Source organism: Syngnathus floridae, chromosome 5, assembly GCF_059516105.1.
Source record: "Syngnathus floridae isolate MCC-2025c chromosome 5, RoL_Sflo_1.0, whole genome shotgun sequence".
Taxonomy (NCBI): Eukaryota; Metazoa; Chordata; class Actinopteri; order Syngnathiformes; family Syngnathidae; genus Syngnathus; species Syngnathus floridae.
The window spans coordinates 18,189,963-18,215,917 of NC_142417.1; the positions used below are offsets into that span (position 1 = coordinate 18,189,963).

The 25,955-nt window shown below is 42.7% G+C and overlaps 1 protein-coding gene across 1 annotated transcript in view; it reads left to right on the forward strand.

The window, feature by feature from the left end:
• Nucleotides 1–25,955, forward strand: part of pdzd2 (PDZ domain containing 2) — a 293,772-nt gene that overhangs the window by 262,163 nt on the left and 5,654 nt on the right. The gene's annotated exons all lie outside the window — the stretch shown is intronic.

Here is a 25,955-nt window from a genome sequence, read left to right on the forward strand (position 1 = left end):
GGCAATCTCTGAGATATGGGCTTCCAACGGCAAGGGCTTGGACAGTGAGCTGAAGGATGATGGTTCTTCAGACAAAACATCGCAGGCAATGGGTGGAAGTATTCGTTTGTTTGTAGAAAGGGAAACGAAATGTGATATTGTTAAGAAAAATGACTATTTGGTGTTGGTTTTTGTTTTTTTTTCAGTGGGAGAAGGCCAATTTTACTGTTTTTCCTGTTTGAGTATAAAAGGTTACCCATCTCTTCCATAAGGTTTTATTTTGCATAAAGTGCTTTGGGAATTTTCCCTATTACTATTTACCGGCTAAATATTGTTGTCCAGTTCACAAAGAAGACAACTGCTTGATTAGTTGGTCACATCAGATGATATTGATTGTGGGGGCTCAGTTTTCACGGCATAAGTTGGTTATTGTTGAAAGAAAGAAAAAAAGTAATGTCGTTTTACATTTGACAAATTATTTACTGATGTGGAGTTTTGTTTTATGTAACTGGAAGTGGGTGTGTCTGTGTTCATCATGAACAGATACAGAATATAGAAGGTGTCGGGTACTATTGCGGGAGTATTGTTGAATGAGTCGACAACTTTCAAAGGCTATAAATCAACGTTTATTGTATCTGTTTGAATTGTGGATGTGTCGAATTCTGACATGTTAGATTTTCTTAATTGGATTAGCAGAAGTGGGACTAAATACCATTTTGAGAAAACATTAATTCTTGAGTCTGCAATTTTTCTTTTTATTTTTCTTTCTCTTTTTATTGTGATTTTAACAATGGGGGGGTCAAGTAAATTGTGCAGGAGTTTGTTTTCTTTGATTTGATTTAATTTTCTTAATTGAATTAGCAGAAGTGGGACTAAATACCATTTTGAGAAAACATTAATTCTTGAGTATGCAATTTTTCTTTTTGTTTTTCTTTCTCTTTATTGTGATTTTAACAATGGGGGGGTCAAGTAAATTGTGCAGGAGTTTGTTTTCTTTGGAGCCGTGTTTTGGAATTTAATATTTTCATGTTTCAGGTTTGAATTGATAAGTTCTCTATCCATCTTTTAAGATCTTTGAGTCAGTGAGACACTTGAGCAACTCGTGAGGGGTTGCTAAATTAACAAAATAAAAAGCATTTGAGTATTATAGTGGAGATGAAGGTTTATGTGTTTACCATTTGATGGACTAATTAGCTTGAATATAATATCATTTGTGATTAGACATCTACAACTTGTAACTTGTAATTGTGATTAGTAAGGATATCATTTTTATAACATGCTGGGTTGCTAACAAGGTCATCTCTGAGTTTTTTGACGTCACAGATCCAGCATTATCAGCCGTGTCCAGGAGGAACCAGAGAAGCTATGTCACAGTGACTGGAAGGGAAAAATCCTCTGACAACAATAAAATTTTGCAGACGCCAGTTGAATTAAACATGTGGTACCACCAATTTGGGTGAAAATGAGGCAGACGCGCCACGAAAGGGGTTACAGTGAGGGATTGGCCACACCTATATGAGCGTGTGAAGGTGGATGCAATTGGAGTATGCAACGGGCCCTAGAAATAACCCTAATTGGGGTACCGACAAGCCCTTTATACCCCTAGAGATGCAATGAGCTAACAGGTCTGATCAACCTGAGCTCTCATTGCACTTGTGGGGACTGATCTTACATTTTCCTCTTTGGAAACGTTCCGTATTTTTCGGACTAAAAGTCGCTCCGGAATATGAGTCGCATCAGCCATAAAATGTACAATAAAGTGAAAAAAACCATGAATAAGTCGCTCCGGAGTATAAGTCGCATTTTGGGAGAAATTTATTCGACAAAATCCAACACCAAGAACAGACATGAACGAACAACAACAGGCTAAACGATACGGTATGCTAACGTGACATGAACACAAACGAGAAGCTGAGAACGGGCCTGATGTAACAATAACAGTTATTCAAATAGCTATAACATAAATAACACCTTTATCAAACCATCTGAAACGCTCCAAATCATTAAAGCCATCGGTCGAGTTGGTCCTCCTTTAAGTAAACAACTCCGACGTCAGTGGCACGTTGCAGTTCAAAATTTTCTATAGGCCAATATAATAATATATAAACTATGTATGAAATAACAATAATATAAACGACAATTTTAATGAACCCGCCGTGTCGCTCCAAATCAATAAATCCATCAGAATCTTCGTCTTCCGTGTCACTTGAAAAAAAAATAAAAATACAGCTGTTGACACCGGAACTACGTGCGCTACTGACGTCAGACTAGATATATCAAATAAATGTAATATAAACAACAATTTTAACAAACCATCCGTGTCACTCCAAATCATTAAATCCACCGAAATATTCATCCTCTGTGTCAAAAAAACAAAACAACCTACGTGGTTTTTTTTGTTTTTTTTGACACAGGATGAGAAAAAAAAAACCCTACGTGTCCCTCCGTGAGTCGTCACCTGATCGTGGTGGAGGGGTCTGCGTGCCCCTATGATTCTAGGAACCATGTTGTCTGGGGCTTCATGCCCCTGGTAGGGTCACCCATGGCAAACGGGTCCTAGGTGAGGGGCCAGACAAAGCACGGCTCACAAGCCCCTTATGATGAATAAAATAAATGGATTGCATTTTCTCTCGTCAGGACGCGGGTCACCGGGGCCCCCCTCTGGGGCCAGGCTTGGAGGCGGGGCTAGAAGGCGAGCGTCTGGTGGCCGGGCCTTCACCTATGGGGCCCGGCCGGGCACAGCCCGAAAAGGAAACGTGGGTCCCCCTTCCCATGGGCTCACCACCTCTGCGAGGGGCCAAAAGGGTCGGGTGCAGTGTGAGCTGGGCGGCGGCCAAAGGCAGGGACCTTGGCGGTCTGATCCCCGGCTGAAGAAGCCGGCTCTTGGGACATGGAATGTCACCTCTCTGGCTGGAAAGGAGCCCGAGCTGGTGTGCGAGGCAGAAAAATTCTGACTAAATATAGTCGGACTAGCCTCCACACACAGTTTGGGTGCTGGTACAAGCCCTCTCGAGAGGGGCTGGACTGTCTTCCACTCTGGAGCTGCCCACGGTGAGGGGCGTCGAGCAGGTGTGGGTATACGGGGTTCACCCCGGTGAACAAGAGGGTAGCCTCCCTCCGCCTTCAGGTGGGGGGATGGGTCCTGACTGTTGTTTGTGTCTATGCACCAAACGGCAGCTCAGAGTACCCACCCATCTTGGAGTCCCTGGAGGAAGTGCTGGAGAGCCCTCCTTCTGGGAACTCCATCGTTCTACTGGGTGACTTCAATGATCACGTGGGTAATGACAGTGAGACCTGGAAGGGCGTGATTGGGAGGAATGCCCCCCCTAATGTGAACCCGAGCGGTGTTCTAGTATTGGGCTTCTGTGCTCGACACGGATTTTCTATAATGAACACCATGTTCAAACATAAGGATGTCCATGTGTGCACTTGGCACCAGGACACCCTAGGCCGCCGTTCGATGATCAACTTTGTAGTTGTGTCATTGTATTTGCCGCCGCATGTTTTGGACACTCGGGTGAAGAGCAAGTCGGAGCTGTCAACTGATCACCACCTGGTGGTGGGTTGGATCCGATGGTGGGGGAAGATGCCGGTCCGACCTGGCAGACCCAAACGCTCTGTGAGGGTCTGCTGGGAACTTCTGGCAGAATCCCCTGTCAGGAAGAGCTTCAACTCCCACCTCCGGCAGAGCTTTTCCCACGTCCCGGGGGAGGTGGGGGGACATTGAGTCTGAGTGGACCATGTTCCGCGTCTCCATTGTTGAGGCGGCCGACCGGAGCTGTGGCCGTAAGGTTGTTGGTGCCTGTCGTGGCGGCAATCCCCGAACCCGCTAGTGGTAAGGGATGCCGTCAAGCTGAAGAAGGAGTCCTATCGGGCCGTTTTGGCCTGCGGGACTCCGGAGGCAGCTGACAGGTACCGAATGGCAAAGCGGAACGCGGCTTCTGCAGTTGCTGAGGCAAAAACCCGGGCGTGGGAGGAGTTTGGCGAGGCCATGGAGAATGACTTCCGGACGGCTTCGAGGAAATTCTTGTCCACTATCCGGCATCTCAGGAAGGGGGAGCAGTGCAACGTCAACTCTGTTTACAATGGGGATGGCGTGCTGCTGACCTCGACTCGGGACGTCGCGAGTCGGTGGGGAGAATACTTCGAAAATCTCCTCAATTCCACCTACACGCCTTCCATTGTGGAAGCAGGGCCTGGAGACTATGAGGCGGACTCTCCAATCTCTGGGGTCGAAGTCACTGAGGTAGTTAAAAAACTGCTCGGTGGCGAGGCCCCGGGGGTCGATGAGATCCGCCCGGAGTTCTTAAGGGCTCTGGATGTTGTGGGGCTGTTATGGCTGACACGCCTCTACAACATTGCGTGGACATCGGGGACAGTACGTCTGGATTGGCAGACTGGGGTGGTGGTTCCCCTCTTTAAGAAGGGGGACCGGAGGGTGTGTTCCAATTACAGGGGAATCACACTCCTCAGCCTCCCTGGTAAGGTCTATTCAGGGGTGCTGGAGAGGAGGGTCCGTCGGGAGGTTGAACCTCGGATTCAGGAGGAGCAGTGTGGCTTTCGTCCTGGCCGTGGAACAGTGGACAGCTCTATACCCTCAGCAGGTTCCTCGAGGGTGCATGGGAGTTCGCCCAACCAGTCCACGATGGATGAAAACCTACGTTTGCGCTGACGACAGCCTCGTTGTCAGTTGGCGGCTCCAATTATTCCACAGATCTGCGTATATACCTATATTGTAGTGTTACCAAAGTACCAGGCAAGACATGGGTTTGATAACCAGCTCTTTATTTCACAAATCAAGAGCTCAACATGTGAGCCAACACATGCAAGTGCCCTGGATCACTCTTTCCGCCCCCCGCTGCCTTCACGAACTCCCTAGAAAATCGGAAAGTACTGAAGTCTAGCAACATACACATTGCTACTCTAAATAAACGACTATATAACAAGTAACTAACTTAAATAACAAGTTTATCGAACAATCTGTTTCACTCCAAATCATTAAATCTCCTGACTTCGGAAGTCAGTGAATGGAACTCATTGTCAGTGAGGCTCCAATTATTCCACAGCCATGATGCGCCCTCATGCAGTTTGAAGTGAAAATAACATGAAGTGATCAACTATACTAAGTGTTAATGATCAAGTAAAAATTTGTGAAAAATTCACATATAGGTCGCGCCTGAGTATAAGTCGCCCCCCCCACCCAAAGTATGAAAAAAACTGCGACTTACAGTCCGAAAAATACGGTAATTGAACAATCAAATAATCCATTCTGAGAATGACTATTTGTCGTTATACCCAAAATGATCTGAAAATCATTATCTGAAGTTAGAGAATAAAACTGGAAAACAAAGTCTTTGGAAAATTGCAAATGTTTGACAGTGTGGACGTGATATTTTTGGTTTGTTTTTATTTTTTAACATTTGTTTGCGTATATTTTTGTATGTATGTATATATTTACTGATATTAATTTTTACTGTTCTATAATACGACTCCCGCATTAGAGTTTAGCAGTTGGGGTCTGTCGTATGAATTAAAATCATGCTCTGGTGTGTCTAACTCGTTTACTGACATGTTGGAAAAGTGGTTCGATAAGCGTAAGGGGTAGTCACGAGTGTGAATTTTCTGGTGGGCTGGTCTTGGGAGAGTTTGTGTTTTGTGTTTTTTGCTGTGTTCCTTGCATTAGGATCATTGGACCTGTCGAGCGTGCAGTGGGGAATCATAGAAGGCCCCCACCATACTGGGCCATCCAGTGGGGCAGGCGTGGGATTTTTGCCGGTCCTTGTGGTTCCTAGATTGGAGGATGTGGTCGAGGAGGGCGATGTTGTGTGATTCGTTAGATGTAGAGTCCACGATAATTGATGATGAATATATACGTAGTTATTTTGCTTGCTCATGTGCTAAACAGGTTTCACCGCTTGCACCGGGTACACCAATAATTGACAATGTCAAGTAAGATGGTGGATGAGGCATACAGATGGTGCAAAATGTGAGTATTGGATTGTTCCCAGGAATAAATTGGCATGGCTGGAATTCCAAATGTTAGCAGCAGGTGGTGCAAAATGTGAGATGGAATCATTGAATAAATTGGCATTGCTGAAATTCCAAATTTTTCCAAGAGATGGTGCCCAACCTTTACATGAGACCAGAAGGGGCAATCGAGTAAAGAAGCTGAACTAGCAAAAATATGGATTAATAGAATGGCACGGGGTCAGTTCTGAGTCACACATGGAAGCACATGTTTAGATTTTAGATTTTATTGTTTTGCTTGGCTACCATATATTCAGTAACAGCTTAAACCAATATTATCACATAATTGGACCAAGAGAGCCCACTGCCATTAGATACTACGGTGGTGTGTTAAGAAATAGTCAAAAAAGGTTGATTTAAACGTTTTATGATGTATTAATCAGTATGGTTATTGAAGGAATGGGTTTGAAATAAAAAAGTCCTGCCTAGCTACAAAAACAGATATGCTCAAACCTCATTGAATAAAGTACATAAGCAGACAAGTATATTCACATATTAAATCAATAAAAGAAAAATTTTAAGCATGTAATTATACCTACACACCAAATCAATAAAGGAGACATAACTAGACATTTTTGAAAGGGGGTAATGACAAAGGTTTTTATAACTTTATGATCTGATATGTATATCTGAGCACTTTGAAATAACAAATGTTTTTTGATATATTGCCTGAATAGCTTAATGACCTTTAAGGAACTGTTTAATGCATGCCTGATGATTTTCTAAATCACGAACACTGCCAAAGTTGTCTAAAAATGTTCAGTACTTGATTATATCTTATGTTTTGACTAATGCTTAGACGCCAGTTTTCGATTACTACTGAACTTTCTGGACAGAGGGAAATATTTTGCCTAACAAAGAAAATATATGGTTGGAAGCATGATTAAACTAAGAATATGATGACGTAAGCAAGTACATGGAGTATCAAAAGAACAAACAAAAACATGGTAAGTGGTGAGTACAAACTTTGCATAGTCAGGGAACATTAATAAATTGATGATGTCACAGCCAAAAGCTCACATAATTCCGTACAAAATGACAAAATTGAAAGAATGATGAATGGGCGGTGTGCGACAGTGGGCGAAGTGGATGTATGTGCAAGAATGGTTTACAGGAAGGACACTTGGAGATAAAACCGGTAGAGGTGCCAGAGGAAGAGCGGCAGGAGGAAAAACAACCAAGAACCCAGCCAAAGGTGATCGCCAAGGCCGAAAGACGGTATGGAAGACAACAGCCCCCACACACACCAAATCGGCCATAATCAGCACCTACCACCACGGAACCAGCTCTCACCGAACCAGCACCCACTCCCATGGACTCAAAATCTCCTGCAAACTTGCCACACCCCCTGACTCATCACCCATCAAACTCGGCCCACACTGGCATGTGCAACTGAATATAAACTGACCAAAGAACCTTGAACGTTGCCTTTTCTGAATGGAGACTTTCTGCTCTTGAGCATGGTCGCACATTGATTTAAATGTTTTGAGATGCGTTCAGCAGTAGAGTCTGTTAGAGATTTGTTCACTCCAACTTATTTTGCAAGAACCACACGGGAGACAAGTAAGTCCTTTTGGACACCTGCAGGTGGAGAGTTCACTCGCTCCAGAATGAAGTCTGAACCCTCGTTCCTGCGAGGGGATATTTATTAAGAGAAACAGAGTGGGGGTTTGGGTAAACTGGCTAAAGCCCTTGTCCTCTAGTCTAAACATGTCAGGGGATGTTTTATGACCTTGTGATAAGGAGGACAAGGTAAGGTATTTATTACCTGTTGCATTCCAACATAATCCTATGATAAAGATAACCTGGAAAACCCTAACATCTCCCTCCTGTTTTATCATATGATTATGCTACCCCAAATAACAAAGACAAGTAAGAAAAAAAACACATATATATGTATAATGAAGAAAGAAGAATAGGAAAAATAAAAAACAACAAACAATGATAGCAACACTTTCCAGTGAAGATGAGGCATTACCTCAACACCCCAGATCAAACTTATTGCGTAAGCGAAAAACCTGCTGGCCAGATGTCATTAGCAGGAAAATTCTTACACGGCCCCTTTGCCACAGGCGACCAGAATGCTATCAATAATAAGAAAAAGAAAAACACAGAAACAGTACATCATTGTATCCATCACTTGCGAAGCATTTTCGATGGTCAAATCAACAAGTTTCCGTAATACATGCTCAACAGAACAGCATCTACGCAATCCACGTCTCATTATCATCATCACATCTGTCACGTCTAAGAAGTTGTATATGTGCTCGCGTTTTCGTCAGCTGATGATGTTCTAGTCTGTAGGTGAGGTCTGTCACACACACTGGCGCACACACTCGTGTCCACTTGGCAGGCAGCATCGGACAACTCTTGTGACCACAAAACCATGATCCGTACTGAACAGGCACGTGCACTCATAGGATGCAGGTGAGGCAGTGCCTCTGAACTTCTGGATGAAGTAGGTCCCGTCCGATGGTGCAGCCATGTTGGTAGTAGAGCCCTTACACCTTGAAAACGGCTCTCCCATCCTGGCACACAGCGGTGATGTCCAAAGCTCCCATCCAGTTTCCTCCTGGAGAGCAGTCGTCGTTAATGCATTTGTGGGTGCTGCAACCTTGGATGCAACATGTGTAGTCAGCAAGACTTGGAATGATCCCTCCCGTCGTGGCTGGCCCAGTTCCTTCTTTTGATGACCTCGATGTAGACCCAGTCTCCTGGATTGATGGGGTTGTCGACCTGTGAGGAGGAAAGATCAAGCGGCAGTAAATTTGTCTTTGACACAGTTTGAGCGTCCTGATCATATAATCTGCCAAGGACTGCTCTTTATCTGTTGCTTGCAACTCTCGTAGTCAATTGTAGTGCCCATTTAACTGGTAAATAGGAGTGTTTGCGGGAAGAGTTTGAACACCTCCTAATGATTCCCTTTAACCAAAAACTATTTATGACAGGGGCGTTCCCATTTATTGCCTCCTGGTTTGAAAGAGATTGTCTTACCCATGCCTTCTTTCTCCTCACACGCTCGCACCCACACAGGGTGTGAACACACACACACACACACATCTGCACGCACACATACACAAAACGGCATACAAAGTTCAGACGAACGACAACAAGACTGTCACAATTTTACAGAGATTACTCACAAACAGAACACACAGACAAAGGGATTCTAATCCATCTCTCATGTAGCTTCTTTTGATAGAATCTCCTATCGGTAACTGTATAGCAGACGTTTTAGCATATAATCCCATACTCTGCTCTCTCACTTCTACTTTTTCATGTCGGTGCAGTCGTAGGTGGCCCCTATTGCAGTCATTGTCTTGTTAACTGTCGCCTTGTGACTCCTATGCATGATTGTGTGAATGTCAAAAATTGAACGTACCTAACTTTCTGACCATCCAACCTCCACTGTGGTACAAAAAACCTTACTATTGTATTGAGTAGGTACATTGAGCAACCTAGCTTCCTCCTGACTGCCAAATGTCCTGTTCTAAAATTTATATAACTCGACCTCTACGTCTTAAGGTTGATGAGCCAAAATATCAGATCTTGCTCTTGTTTCCTACCGTTTTAGCCTATTTGTTTTATCCAAATCCGTTCAATCTCTGATTATAATGCTTTTCTCTGTAGCCCTACGTATTTGTCAAATTTTTATTTATTTATTTATCAAATCTCCTCAGTTCTGTCAAACTCAGTGCACAATGAATCTCCTTTCCACTTTGAACCAAGCTTCACCAAATTTGGTAACGCCGTACTAAGGAGTGCGATTTGGTTGTCGGACACTCCAAGTCCATATCTTTTTGCCGCACGTCACCCTCTCAAGTTGGTGTTCTTTTGTTGTTGCTTCAGAGCGACCCCATCCATCACTCTTGAATGAGTCCATTGTTCAAATGAGTCAATTTTCATCATTGTGAGTTCCTCCGCTTTTCACTGTCTTTTCTCGTCCCCGAGGATGTTGTCTGTCCTCCGGAGTGTACTTGTCCCCCTCCAAGCACAGGAGTCTTTTCTTGTCCTTCGCCAAAGGTCAAAGGTGCTTCAGAGCCAGGCACCATTTTGTAGTTGTTCACGGCTGCAGGCAAAGACTCGGATTGGGTTTCAGGGACCCTGACACTGAGAATGACAGGCTGGGACGTCAAACTTGTAAGAATATCTCCAAATGTAGCTGCTGCCATCAATTTGCTGGTAACATTTATTTACCAAACTTCAAATTATTCTAATAACAGCGGTCTCGTTTTTATATTGTAAATCCTGCAACTCATCCTATTTTTTGAGCTACATTTTATCTATAGTTCCAATTTAATCGGACAGTATGTTGTCTTCAGTATCCTTATTGAAAATCAACTCATTGAGGTCTGCTTTCCACATCAAGCCCTGATCTGTATGTCTTGACCTCTCACATGTTATTGTCATGCTTGCTCAAAAATGTGACTTAGAGTATGGTGCTGTGAATTCTCAATCTCCCCAATGAAATTGAATCCCACCTCGTAGTTCTTATCGTTCTCATGTTCCTGTTAGCCTGCAATTGTCCAAATCAAAAATGTTTTCTTTTAACTGTCTTTCTTTTGAACCTCTAAATCTCTTGTGTTGCTAACCTATCTACACCAGAACAAAAAATTTACCACAGTATAACACCAAATGTATTCGAAAATTCATTGTCATAAAGTATTGTATTATTACTATCTTCCACTATCTGTCCTACTCACTCCCTCCTTTTAAGGCTTGGCAACGCCCATGCCTCACACCTTGACAAACTTTTTGGGAGGATGCGTTCTTTACTACATACGATTCCATCATCATTTAATTTGACTTTCTTTCTAAAACGCTTCTCAATTTCTCAGTTCACACATCTTCTACATGTGTTACTGGTTCTCCAGTTTTTTCTCTAGTTAATTATCAATCCAAAAGCTACGTGTTTCTTTCTAACATTCAACCTGCTCAAAATCACTCTTTCATCAAAGTCGCTCTACTAATTTTCTATAGTAGTCGCCAACGACTTCAACCATTCAACCTCTCATTCAGGCAATCATTCATCAATGCTCATCATATGCATCTCACACAGTCTCCAAAAAGGAGTCATACTATCACATTGGTCCCAATTCATCCAAGCTCACCACACAACATTCATATATCATTTTCAATTCAGGTTTCCTGGTAGAACAATCCACCAGTCCAAAAAAAACTTAACTAAAACAAACAACTGGCAAATTAATCTGAATTTTTTCTTTGTTTTTAAATTTGAAGAACTCAATCTCTCAGATTTAGCTTGCATTTAGAAGTTTGTATAATCTTATAACACAACCAATCAATTATTCCTATTAAATGTAGCATTGCAAAATCTTAAATTCACAATTTAGCTTCTTCCAATTCCTGAAAGCATGTTCTGTCATTTTTTTTTCATTCTTCGAATTTCTCATGTGGGCTTGACACTTAACATGCACTAGTGTGGATTAGTTTCTGCTCGCAAACAGGTTTCTCTCTTTTCCTCTCATTTTTATCTGTCAAAATTGTTTCTGTTCTGCGGTGTAAATTGAATAGACAACAGTCTAGCAAATTTCTTTATACTAAAAGTTTAGCCAATCTTCATCAATTTGGGACTTTAACTTTAACACATACGCACACACATGCACAGCTCTCGCGTGCGGAAGGTAGGTCTCAGCAACAATGATTCGTCACAGGCTGGCCATTTCCTGTGGTCGATCATGAGCTGGTCCCTCCCATGCACACGAGGACAGCACATTCTAATTTTATTTATTTATCTTCTAGAAGCAAGTTGCATTTCTTTACCACTTGATTTGCATATTTTAACTTTAGTGTAACACAAATTGATCTCTAGTCATTTGTAATTTGCCACCTTATTATTATTGTTATTATTATTAAACTCCTCTTGCCCCTCGCTTGAGCCGCGGTTTGAGCTGCGGCCTTGCACCCGCTCACAGGGGCCTTATTGTGTCCTGGTCTGACGAACACTTATGACCTCATCAGTTTTCATCTTTCTAGCTTTTGTCTCTTGAATTTGTTCTCATCTCTTTGTGAAGATTTCAACCACACTCTAGCACTTCTACTACTTCTTCCACATTTCAAATTTTCTTGTACTCCATACATTTTCTTCCACTTCAGCATGTATTGCATACAATTAAGAAATCTACTTGCCATGAACTTCTCATCTCAAAGAAGAGCAGAGCAAGAGATTTACTGTTCTTATTTCCCATCTTAATTTTAGTAGTTTAAGGTTTTACAATTTTTTTTTCTTTGAGGATCCTCAATGCAGGTTTAAATTGACCTTTCAACAAATTACTAGCCTGTATTAATGCCGTGGATCAATGCTAGAACTGCTATTTAGTCAATTTATTCTACCAGTCACACACTCAATCACACAAGTTATCCCTGCCTACGCGAAGTCCTCCTTTTAAAAAAAAGGAGCTGCTTCATCCAGTGGGGGGACTCTACAACACCCCCCACCTTCCCTGGGAACTAAAGACAAAAGTCCTTGTCCCCAGCCCTGCCAACGCGAGGTTGTACTCTTTAGAACAGTGGTCGTCAAATAATGATCCATGGAGGTACTGAGATTTTAAAACAGTTTGAGAACCACTGCTCCAAAAGAGACACCTCATCCAGAGGGGGACTCTACAACACCCCCTCCTTCCACAAAATTTACTTTTTCCTGTGCACTTCTACCTTTTTACGCGTTTCACAAACAACAACACAATCACACAACTTCAGGCCTTTAACTTACTTGTCCCCTTGGTTCGTTGCACTGCCGGGTCCCGTCAATCCACCTCTGTCAGACGAAGGCAGACCTAAGATGCTGGCCCAGCGAAGAATTCTCTTCCCAGGACTTTCTTTTCCAGGTCCTCCAAATGGACGCTGGCTTGTCGACAATGCAGCACGTCCTCCTTCGTCAGCCAGATAGCGGGTATGAGGGATCCGGGTCACGGCACCAAAATGTTAGAGATTTGTTCACTCCAACTTATTTTGCAAGAACCACACGGGAGACAAGTAAGTCCTTTTGGACACCTGCAGATGGAGAGTTCACTCGCTCCAGAATGAAGTCTGAACCCTCGTTCCTGCAAGGGGATATTTATTAAGAGAAACAGAGTGGGGGTTTGGGTAAACTGGCTAAAGCCCTTGTCCTCTAGTCTAAACATGTCAGGGGATGTTTTATGACCTTGTGATAAGGAGGACAAGGTAAGGTATTTATTACCTGTTGCATTCCAACATAATCCTATGATAAAGATAACCTGGAAAACCCTAACAGAGTCAATGATTCATGATTTTATGTTTTATTGACATGCATTATTGAAGTTTTATTTTCATGGAAAAGTGTTTTGAGGCTCAGAAGGTTATTAGCCATAGTTTTGGTGGAATATAGTTTTTGGGGAAAATGAAAGAGCGGAAACAGCTGCCAGGGTGGCAGCAGGCTTGCACAATGTGGGAAAAACATGGATTGAGCAATCCAAAGCAAGGACGCTGAGCCAGCAGTAGTTCCCAGCTGAGAGGCAGGAGGGGATTGCGCAACCCTCACTGATCAACTGAGATTGTGCGATCCTATGCAATGGGAAGTATAGATGCCAGTAAGAGAGGGGAGGGGCAGAAAGGCCTATTAAAAAAGCCACCACAGACAACTGCGGGGCTTCTCTCTCCCAAAGAGCAATAATACGTGAAGAAGCCCGCAAGAGTTCCAAGACCTTTTCCAGCCTCAGGAATCTTAGTGTAAAACGCAAGATCGCTTGCTTGGATTAATTTGGATTTACTCAAAGAATTGGACTTGACGACATTTCACATGGAACTAGGTGAGGGGAACGGATTTTTCTGTGTTTAACCCGGGGGGAGTACAGCCGTGGGGGCGAACGCCGGTCCCCTCAGGGCCAACCTATTTCCCAAATTTGAATTTTACAAATAAAAGCGAACTGATCACTCGACTTTATTTCCACCAAAAATAGCATACAACTTGTAGCTACCTTTTCCTACTCTACTGTTTTTTGTTTTATAATCAAAAAGACTCTGTGACTGAATGATTTTATTTGAACAGGTATCAGTGAGTGAAATTGTTCAAGTTGTTGGAGGAATTAATATTTGTAATTCTATTTCAATAAATGTGGCTTTGTATAATAATTTAATTTGTTGTGCGCTAATTTGTATGGCATGTGCGATCGATTGTTTCATTTTGATTTGACAATTCGATTCGGTTACAGGTACTTATTATGGTATAAAATCGGACCGTGATAAATACAATTAATAAACACGTTTAAATTAGATTAGTCGGATTATTGTTGGATTCAAATCCATTCAATTGTTCGTTGGTTGCGGGCCCGTTCTGTACTTGTCGGGCCGCGCTTAAGTCTAACTCGGACAATTGACGCATTAAATCGCCTTCAAAATTATTCGAAGGATAATCTAATTCCGCTTAAATATTTAATTCGTTTAAATATTTACTTCAATTACGTAATTCATCCGCTGCGGGCCCGTTCTGTATTTGTCGGGCCGCGCTTAACTCTAACTTGGTCCATTGACGCATTAAATCGCCTTCAAAATTATTTGAAGGATAATTTTATTCTGTCTAAATACTTAAACCGTTTGAAAATATCATTCGTTTGAATAATTGATTTATTTGAAGCATTTCAACAGTAAGGAGTTTATATACGGTTAGAATTAATGATTAATGTATCAAATTTCCTCTCAAATACTATTACTGTCATACTTCCATAAACTAGACTCTTCATTGAATGAAGACGTGTAGGCCCGCTACTTTGACAATGAAGTAGAGCTGACCCATATAAATAGTTACTGCGGCACAACTAGGGCAAGTGTGCGCTAGATCAACAAATCCCTGAGGTCTTAACAAAAACATCTAAAAATATCCGAAATATAACAAAAGCCTCAAATCATCGAAGGGAGCCATCAGTATGGCGCGGTTATTCTGACGACATGCCTCAAATTTAAATCACTCAGCACGAGCGCCGTTTGACTTCAGAGGGATTGGCGTCATAAAGAGATTATATTGATTCTTTTAGAATTAATTTAACAAAGGTGGGTAGCATTCAGACGAGTCCCTTCACCCCCGGCTTATTCAACCCTTTCATGGGAGGCCGGTCGCTTTAATAAATATTGCAGGTTTAACAGGAAATTTTATACCTTACTCGTGAACTCGTAAGCAATTCTAAACCTGAATCAGGAAAAAACTTAACTGATGCAACCAGCCCTTACTAGTCAACATGAAATCTGTAAGATATGACCACCAATGGCGTTATTGCGATTGAAACACCAGCACGGGACAATAATTTTGATATGTCAATATTCAGTTGACAATTCTAGAAACTTAAACCCTTAAGTGCCAGTAACACTTGCAGAGAATAGTGGTTATGTAAAAACTTATGATCAATCTATCTCTCTCGAAAGACAATGGGGTGAAAAAGTAGATGTACTGTTCAGTTGTATAAAGACAAAACGTGTACAACACTTATTTTGTGTTGAATATGTTTATTCAATATTGCATTAATGATACTGTGCATTCGCCATGTAATTAATTTTTCATCTATGTGAATCTTTTGTACATACTGGAAATTTGTGATTTCATCACTTCATCCAACCATCCATCCATTTTCTATACCGCTTGTCCCCACGGGGACGCGGGCGTGGTGGACAGCACAGCAGTCATCAGGCAGCAGGCGGAAGACAGCCTGAACCGGTTGCCAGCCAATCGCAGGGGACATAGAGGCGAAGAACTACTCACACGTAGGGACATTTTGGAGTGCTCAATCAGCCTACCATGCATGATTTTGAGATGCGGGAGGAAACCGGAATGCCCGGAGAAAACCCAACCTCATAATGTAAACAAATTAATTGGTTTTGTGATAAAACATAAGGTAGGGCTGTGTCTGTGTTTTGTTCTGTTGATTTTCACAAGCGACGATCTTTTGTAGGCGAGCCGAGGTGATGACGCACGCCATCAAGTAAACTCCATCCATCTTCTACCGCTTATCCTGGGTTGGGTTGCGGGGGCAGCAGCTTTAGGAGGGACGCCCAGACCTCCCTCTCCCCAGCCACTTCGTCAAGTTCATCCCGGGTGTTAGGGTTGATAGATTAGTTTGATCCTATGCTTATGTTGGAATGTTACCTGTAATAATTAAACTACTAATTAACAAAAGTAGTAGAAAAAAGTGATAAGATCTTTTGAACTGATTGACTAGCTGCAGAGGAAGCAATCAAAGTTGTTTTGTTTACACAACATCGTGAAAGACCCCCTGCTGTACTTTGATCAGCAGGCCAGGGGCTTCGGCCCCATCCTGTCAACTCTGACCCCCACTCTCACCCCCGCTCTGTTTCTCTCAATAAAAATGGTCCTGCAAGAGGCCTGAGTCAGACTTCATTCGATCATCGGTGTTCATACAGCGACGAATGGACTCTCCACCTGCAGGTGCTTAAAAGGACTTGTCTCCTGTTTGGTTCTTGCAAAATAAGTTGGAGTGTGCAAAACTCTAACACCGGGGGATCTCAAGGCATTCCCAGGCCAGCTGAGACACAGTCTCTCCAGCGCGTCCTGGGTCGTCACCGGGGTCTGCTGCTGGTGAGAGGCATCCTAATGAGATGCCTGAGCCATCTCATCTGGCTCCTCTCAACGTCAAGGAGCAGCATCTTGACTCAGAGTCCCTCACAGATGACTGAGCTTCTTACCCTATCTCTAAGGGAGAGCCCGGACACCCTGCGGAGGAAACTCATTTCGGTCGCTTGTATCCGGGCTCGTTCTTTTGGTCATGACTCATAGGTCGGTTTGACCCATAGGTAGATTCACCTTTTGGTTCAGCTCTTCGCCACAACGGACCGATACAACAGACACCGACCACCTTACAGCCACAGCTCCGGTCGGCCGCCTAAACAATGGAGGCATAGAACGTGGTCCACTCAGACTCAGTGTCCCCCGCCTACCCCAGGATGTGGGAAAAGTTCTGTTGGAGGTGAGAGTTACACCCAGCTCTGTCCGAGTCACGTGTCGTTGGGTCCTTGGGCAGGACACTTTACACACCTTACCTCCAGTGCCACTCACACTGTTAGATGGAGGTCAGAGGGGCACTGGCAGCCACGCCTCTGCCAGGCTGTCTCAGGACAGCTGTGACGACACATGAAGATTACCACCACTAGAGTGTGAATGGGTGTGCTCTGAGTACAATAGTGAAGCGTCTTTTAGTGTTCAATTTATTTATTCTACGAGTGAACATTTGGGCATCACTAGTTAACTAGTTAAATCAAAAGAGCCTTTTGACTATTTTACTAGTAAGCAGGTCGGCATCTACTAGTTCTACTAGTGGACATTTTGGATCTGACTAGTCAAAATGTCACACTAATGTTCTTGTGGATATTTGGGGCATACCAAGTAACATTTTTTTAGACTTGCTAGACTTGCATATATAGATGCTCCAATTTCCGTAACATCTGTCGTCCTCAAATGACGACCAGCATTCGTGCCAGTTGTATACAGTTACAACCAGTCTTTGACCTATCGAAACTGGAATCGCCGCCATCTGCCCAGTGTATGAGTCAGTCGTGCTAGGTGAGTGAAGCCGGACGGTTGCGATTCACGATGGAACATGATCAAAGGTGAGCTCCGGGATATTATGATAGACTCGAGATAGGGCGGTGAAACCTTTAGGGAACAATTATCATATAATGGTTATTGACTGATGTGATTGCAGTGATGATTCGCCCTGACGTATTTCCTCCATGTATTATTTTATGCAAAACATCTATATATAGACTATGGGCGTCTATGGGTACAAAATCGGTGCTGGATGTCCTCGATGCAATCGAAGGTGAAGATGAAGACGCAGCTGTGGATGAAATCTTCATTGCTCCCCCCGCGGTCAGTGTGGAGTCTGCGCCTGACAAAATTCCCGGACGCCAGGCCTCTCGCCGCCCCCACAATTGTCGTCGGAAAGAGCACAAATCAGAAGCTGGACTTCTTCCTTTCTGATGTATATCCTCACCTTGTTCGAGAGACCATCAAGTATGCGGCGGTGACTGACTCCAACTTCCAGCTCACCATCGGAGAATTGAAGCGCGTTGGGGATCTCGGTGCTCTCGGATTACCACTCTCTCCCCAGTCGCCGACACTACTGGAGCACAGATGAAGATCTCCAGTGCGCCCTCGTTGCTGGGGCCATATCACGCAACAGGTTCGAGGAGATCATCCGCTACATTCACTGCGCCGACAACGCGCACCTGAACCTCAGCGACCGGATGACAAAGCTGCCTCTCATGATGGACATCCTCAACGCTCGGTTCAGGGAGGCATATCCAATGGACTGCAATGTTGATCTGGACGAGGCAATGATTGAATATTTTGGAACACGGATGCAAGCAAGCAATCCGAAACAAGCCGGTGCGGTTCGGCTTCAAGGCCTGGTGCCTGAAAAGTGGGACCAACGGCTTCCTGCTCCGCTTCGACATCTACCAGGGGGCGAGTGAAGATGCCTCTGAAGTGGAACGCAAGTTCGGCAAGGGCGGTGGCACGCTCCTTTGACTTCTGGACAACCTCACCGATGCTGTGCGTGCACTTCCGCTACGCGTCTGCATCGACAACTACTTCACCAGCCTACCGCTAGTTGCAGAGCTGCACAGGCGGGGCTACGCTTGCACGGGGACGATCCGAGAAAACCGCATCCCACGCTTCTACCCGATCGCAGATCAGAAGGCTATGAAGAGCAAGCCGCGTGGTGCCGTGTCTGTCGTGTACGACACGGCAAACAAGATTGCGCTCACTCGGTGATAGGATAACGCCGTGGTCACCATCGCCTCCACCCTCGCCGCCGAGCATCCTCTGCAGAAGGCGTCACGCTGGTCAGCGAAGGAGAAGAAGAGGGTGGCAGTGGACAAGCCATTTGTTGTCCAGCTGTACAACCGCAGCATGGGCGGCACTGACCGCGCCAACCAGAGCATCGGGCTCTACCGCATCAACATGCGCCGGAAGAAGGGTGGTGGCCGATATTCACCTGGATGCTGGACGCGGCCGTCTTCAATGCATGGGTGCTGCACCGGCTGGATGAGCACAGCTGGATATCTCTGCTTGAGTTCCGACGCGAGGTGGCCCGAACTCTGCTTGCAGCACCAGGCGTCACTCAAGCTCGGAGAGTGGGCAGACCACGCCTGTGCGCAGTTGCTGATGACTCCCGCTTCAACGGCATGGAGCACTGGCCGGAAGTGGCGGAGCAAGGCCGAAAGTGCCTACTCCCGTCTTGCAAGTTGCGTCCGTCCAGTGCGTGCTCCAAGTGCCGCGTGGCACTGTGCATGAAGTGTTTCCGTGGTTACCACCAGCCGGAACAGAATGTGTGAGAAGCACTGGTCGCGTGATCCGTTTTCTGACCGGAAGTGGCGGCGCAAGGCTGAGCATGATCACTGCTGAGTTACAAATCACGGCCGTCCACTGCGTTTATGGTACCGCAATCTTCAGTCCACTGCGCTTATTGTACCGTGGTTTTGTACCGTTTTCCCTGAAAGTTTGTTGCAAATACATACGGCTATGAAAGCCAACTTGTGTTCATAGAAACTTTGGCATTTTCTTACGACTGGTCCCTATACCCTGGGGATGGCGGCCGCCGTTGACTGGAGGCGTTGCACATGCATGCCCATTGAAAATTGCGGAAATGGTCCCTTTCATGTTGCAGACAGCTGTTACGTGTAAAACACAACTAACTCTGAACATTCAAATAAATTACATCACGTTACACTTGTAAATCGTCAGAATGCTCCGATTTTTGTGCACGTGTCAGCCCATAGTCTATATATAGATGCTGCATATCTCGTGTACGCGACGTCATAACCAAAGAAGCAGTATATTCGTACTTAGGGACACCTAAGGACCCAGAAAATATGCACCTTTTTAGAAAAAAAATTTTGGGCAGATTTAAGGGGCTTTCGCTAGTAAACTAGTCAGTGTTTATGCTTTTTTATCTAAGTGGTTATTACAGTTTTCACTATTTAACTGGCACAAAAAGTCACAGGTCACACAGTTCACATGTGAGATCAATTCACGTTTGACAAGTAAACATGTAGCCGCTTTTGTATCTTATTAGATTACTAGTAAGACTTTAAACATCACAAGCTTGGTCCAGTTGGCCACTAGGGCATCAAAAAGGGGATCAATAAATTCTCTCTCTCTCTCTCTCTCTCTCTCTCTCTCTAACACACACTTATTTCTAATTCAGGTATCATATTCTGCATTTCGTAACACATTTTGTGCATGTAATGTGAATAACAAATTAATTTTGAGCATTAATCCAATCCCTGTCGGCTATTCAAGAACAACTCTCACCTACTACTGTCACAAATGATTATTTTGCTAGTTGACTGGCCACCTGTAAATGATCGTGCAACTTAAATTGAAGGCGATACTGTGGCCTTAACATTTTTAGCTGTTTAAATTTAGTGTATTTGAAATTAGAACCATAAACTATTGTATTCACTATGCCCACTTGCACTATGAGCAATAAACATGGATGTCACGTGATTTTCAGAATTCTATACGTGGCGTGTAGGATGAAAGCATTTTGTTTTGAAAGGGGGTGGTACATCATAGTAGGAGTAAATTCTAAACCCACTATTTCTGCACACCATGGAGAAAATTTAAGGAACATTGATCATATTTTTTTTTTATTTAGTATTGATACGATAGTATTAATAATTGCCAACGAGACGGCAAGTAGAGTGGCAAAACATTTGGTAGGAGTGGCAGCTGCCACCACATGCCATTTTGTAAAACAGCCTGTTTGCAAGCCTTTGCAGCCCACCTTAACTCGTGATTGCCTGCAATTAATTTAAGCCACGGTGTTTCATCTGTGGCAGTTCAACGGGGCCTCGCTTGAGTCAGAAAGACACTTTAGACCCGGGGAATAAAAGATTAATCAATAAACTTGTTTAAAAAAAACTGTGAAATGAAAACTATACATTATTTAATATATAAACGAGTGCTATCAGACACTTGAAAATAAGCTAATCAACTACAAGATTTGTAATAAATTAATCACATTTTATTCTCATACCTGATTAAAGTCCACAAATGCAGATTTTAAATTCTAGGACATTACAAAATGATAGTGCATGACTAATCAATTGAATGAGAGGGACGAGAATATTTGAAATCCACAATTTTATTAATGAAGTGTGACTGACAATGAAATTTAAAAGAAAAAAGGTCAAGCACATCAGCCAACTAATTAAGCCTGGCGCATTATTCAAAAATGCAAAAGAAAAACACAATCAATTGAATGAGAGAGATGAGACTATTTGAAAGCCACATTTTTATTAATAAAGTGTGACTGACAATGAACTCTAAAAGAAAAAAGGTCAATCACATCAGCCAACTAATTACTGTATTTTCCGGTGGAATATCCGCGACTTTTTTCCAAAATTTTGAACCCTGCGGCTTATAGTCAGGTGCGGCTTATATAAGATTTTTTTCGTGATTTTTGTGATGACTTGATCACTTTTACTCTTAACACTATTATATACAGTAAAAGCTACAAAACTGACAAATAACTCGTTTTCAAATCAGACGAGTAAAAACTGGTCAAATATTATTTTAAAAAGGTATTAAAAGTGAAGACAATTTGCAATTCTAGTAATGACACACGAATTTGATGCACAATTTGTCTTCGCGGGCCACATAGAATGATGTGGCGGGCCGTATCTGGCCCCCGGGCCTTGAGTTTGACACCTGTCCTCTAAACCCTTTCTCTTACTCTGCCATGTGACTCAGAGATTACACAAAGCAGTGACGCTGTTTGGACCATCTGCATTGTATTAAAACCCAATCAATCAGCATTTAAATTCAATTCTTCTGACATTTTGCTCACCAAAAACAAGTTGTAATGAATGTGAACTTTTAATGCATTTTATTCAGAAGGTTACTTTGAACCCTGAGGCTTAAATTGCAGCGCGGCGTACTTATGGATTTTTACGGCCTCCGGCCTCCAGGGTGCGCTCCAGCAGGAAGCAAGAGTGAGACAGGCGAAGAAGAGATAATGCGCCGAAGAAGACGTGCTAGTTTGTGTTTACAACATTTCGCGCATCACGCAGAACGCGATCAAGACGGACATTACTGAAAGGAAGCTTTTATACACAAACCGTCATTATGGGGGACAAAAGAAATGCATATGATGCCGCTTTTAAGCTAAAGGCAGTCGATGTTGATGACATTGTGTTACGGCTCCCTTTTCTTTATTTCGTGGTCCCGTCTACTCTGGAGCTATACGTGTCGCTTGCTAGTTTGATGTAATTTAGCGCTTTGTGCATGAATAAGATTAGCATGAACAGACCCTCATCATGGAAAATGCTAGAAGAAATGGATAAAAACGACGACAAAAGAGATACTGATAAAGTGTGTGGCGAAGGATATCTAACGCTATTCCAATCGGAAAGTGAGGAGGAAGACTTCGATGGTTTCAGTGCACAGGAAGAAGATGAAGACGGTGAAGCTCTTTTTTTTACTTTTACTTTAACCAGCCCTGTTAGTGCTGTGCGACCGTGTTGCTGCTGTGTTACTGCCGCGTCTCAGTGACTTTTACCAGTATGTTTTATTTAATCAAACCCTATTAGTGCTGTGTTACTTCCGTGTTGCTGCGGTATTACTGCCACGTCACAGGCAGTGTTTGGAAAGAAATGTTAAGTTTTGTTATTAAAACTTTAAAAAAGCTTTCTGTGTCCAGTATTTCTTTGTTAATAACTCGCGTGCACACTTCCGTGTTGCTGCGGTACTACTGCTGCGTCACAGGCAATGTTTAGAAAGGCACGTTAAAGCATGTTATTCAAACTTCAAAAAGGCTTTCTGTGTACTGTCTTTCTTTGTAAAAAAACTCGTGTGCACGTGCGGCTTATAGTCCGGTACGGTTTATGTAAGAAAAAAACTAAAATATCCCCGAATTTTAGCTGGTGCGGCTTATTCACGGGTGCGGCTTATACACCGGAAATTACGGTAAACCTGGTGCATTATTCAAAAATGCAAAAAAAAAAAACTTAAATAAAATAAAAAGTTGACACAATATTGCAAGTCAAAATCCAGGGATCTCCTGCATTAGTTGTACCGCTGCAATTTTTTTCCTCTTTTGAGTAGAAAACACTTTGTTTACTATGTACTGTACAACCAACCTTAATACTATTATACCGTAGTTCCAGAATACGAACGTCTCTTTAGACATCAGGTGACCAACATTCGCACTTATGTGATAGAACTGTATTGAAAAAATTATGTCAGTGCTACATTTCCTCCTGAAAAAAAAGAGATTTAACGGTATTTGGGAAGATAAGGGCGATACACTTACTGACACCCACTTTTTGGGCGGAGTAGGCTAGATTTGACGCATCAGCCCACATAGTCATTTAAATATCTCAAAAATCAACACGAAGAAAAAAAAACACCCTAAAACAGGCATTCAATAGTATGCATGAATCAAAACTAACCCAGGTAAATATTGGCTCGTGACAAAATTATGGGTTCTTCCCATTGTCATTTGAATCCCTCAATCAAAACAAATAATTCCATTTCAAACACACTCACAACTATTGTTCAGAGAAGTCCAGACTCTTGCCCCCGTTAATAAATTAGACTGCCATCAAATTGACTGAAACAAATTGCACGCCCGAAGGGATAGAATGGCATCATAGTGGTTCGTCTATTGTTGAAGTGCCCCTGGTACCAAGATATCAAAAATTCCCCTAGTAGGATTGTTAAAGGATGAAAACTAAGTAAATTAAATATATTTTGTGTTCAGGTTAAAAGATCTACATGCTTCTCCTGTGAGTAAATTGCAAGCATTTCAGAAAATTTTGATGAGCATTCCTGCACAACTCCAGGAAATGAATGATTTCATAGAGGTATCACATAAAAGCTTATTTTCATATTATTGCATGCACAGTTACTAGCCCTTTTAATTATTTTTTCCCTGACTGATTTGTACAGGTAAAAAGTGATGCTAAACTTGTGGTCCTTAATGAAGAAGAAGGCTCAGGACTTGGATTTAGTATTGCTGGTGGGAGTGACCTTGAACAGAAGATAATACGTTACTAAATTACCACATTCCAACAGACAGTATCAGCGTCAACTGGGTATCCACTCAAACTCAAGGATATGTTGACATTCAGAAACAACATTAATCCACATCAACAGAATTTGTGCCCAGCACACCATGCCTGGTCTGTTTCATCTGATCTTAAAACATCCAGCAACTCTTGCTGTTTCTATGAATTTAAACATTTAAAAAATATCTAACACTGGATGCTTGAGGTAACATAGGTCACTGCAATTGTGCTGAAACCTCCTGTGTCGTAATTTGCATATAATTTGATCTTTACTAATGGTCAGTCCACACTAAATTATTGACCAATTTGCAATGTTAAAACTGACATACACTTTTGACGATGCAATGTTAATGGGTGAACAAATATGACGTTTTTGGGATCTTCTGAAAACTGATTATTTTGGAGGTATGAGTCTCCTGAAAACTGATTAATTTGGAGGTATGAGGATTCTACCTGACACCAGCGATTTAAAGTAAGATGGCCAAAAGTTACCAATATGGCCACCAAACAAGACAAGCATAGACTGCAACGGACAATCAGGACTGCAGAAAAGATAATCGGGACCAACCTCCCATCTATCCAACACTTGTACCTGTCCAGGACCAGGAAACGTGCAAGTAACATCTCTACAGACCCTTCTCACTACTCCCCTCCGGACGGCGTTACAAAGCGCTGTACGCCAAAACTAGCAGACACAGACACAGCTTCTTCCCTCAGGCTGTTGTTCTGATGAACTCACACCACTCAGAGTCTCAGAGCCTGCTCTCAATGCTTTATCTTTGAATTGTCCATATTTTGTGTACTGTGTCCTCTCTGCATCCATTGCAGCCTGGTCATCCTGGAAGAGGGATCTTCCCATCTGTGGTCTCTTCTCAAGGTTTCTCATTTCCCCTAGTAGGAGTTTTGAGTTTTTCCTTGCCCTCCTGGGAGTTTAAGATCAGGGGATGTTTGAGAATAATTGTCAATTTTCGCACGTGTCCTAAATGTTGTCAGTCACCTAAACTGTTGAACAGAGGCTGAGATCTAACGGAGTCCAATTCCTTGTTTGGCATGCCCAAACATAGCCAATAAACTTCTTGAATCTTGAATGAGAGTCACCAATATGAAAGAAAAGTAAGAAGCATAATTTTAATTTCTGACTTGCCTGCAAACAAGTGAGTCCAGACACAAGCGAACAAAGACAATATTATACAATGAAGAACATACGTATAAACCCGCCTCCAACTGCATGCCTGCTGTGTGAGAGGCCTAATCCTAATTTCCCCACAAGAACACCTTTCATGCATCTAAATATAAAAATCTCATCATTATTTTTTTTTAATTTGTATAGACACTATGTGTACTATATAGTATATACGGTTATATTTGATTCTCAGTTTTGTTGTAGTTTTTGGTTCGGTTTGATACACAGATTTTGTTCGGTAGAAAGTGAAAGAATGCACACGACGGATTCTCAGACGTATTAATAAACGTTATTTGTTGTTAATATCTACGTATTTCAGAAATATGGCTTTGGTAGACTATCCATGCCAGAAGCATATAGTGATATAAAGAAGTATCAAATGCACTTCCATTGAATGGCATTGGTACCTTCCAAGGGTAAATCACATACAGGCAAGTCTCAAGTCGTAGTCTTCAAGGTTCAAGCGAGTCCCAAGTAAGCCTTTGCTGGGGAAAAGTCACGTCACGAAAGACGCAAGTGAAGTCATTATTTTGTTCATGAGTTCATGCATTGTGTTGGTTTTGTGTTTTTGAACAAGGTGATGTTCATACACGGCTTATTTTGTGCACCAGTAAAAAACACCTATGTCGAATTTGAAATATAAATTGTTTTATTTTTCATTATAAAGGGGTTTCACTGTAAATGCGCATATGAAGCTGGTGGA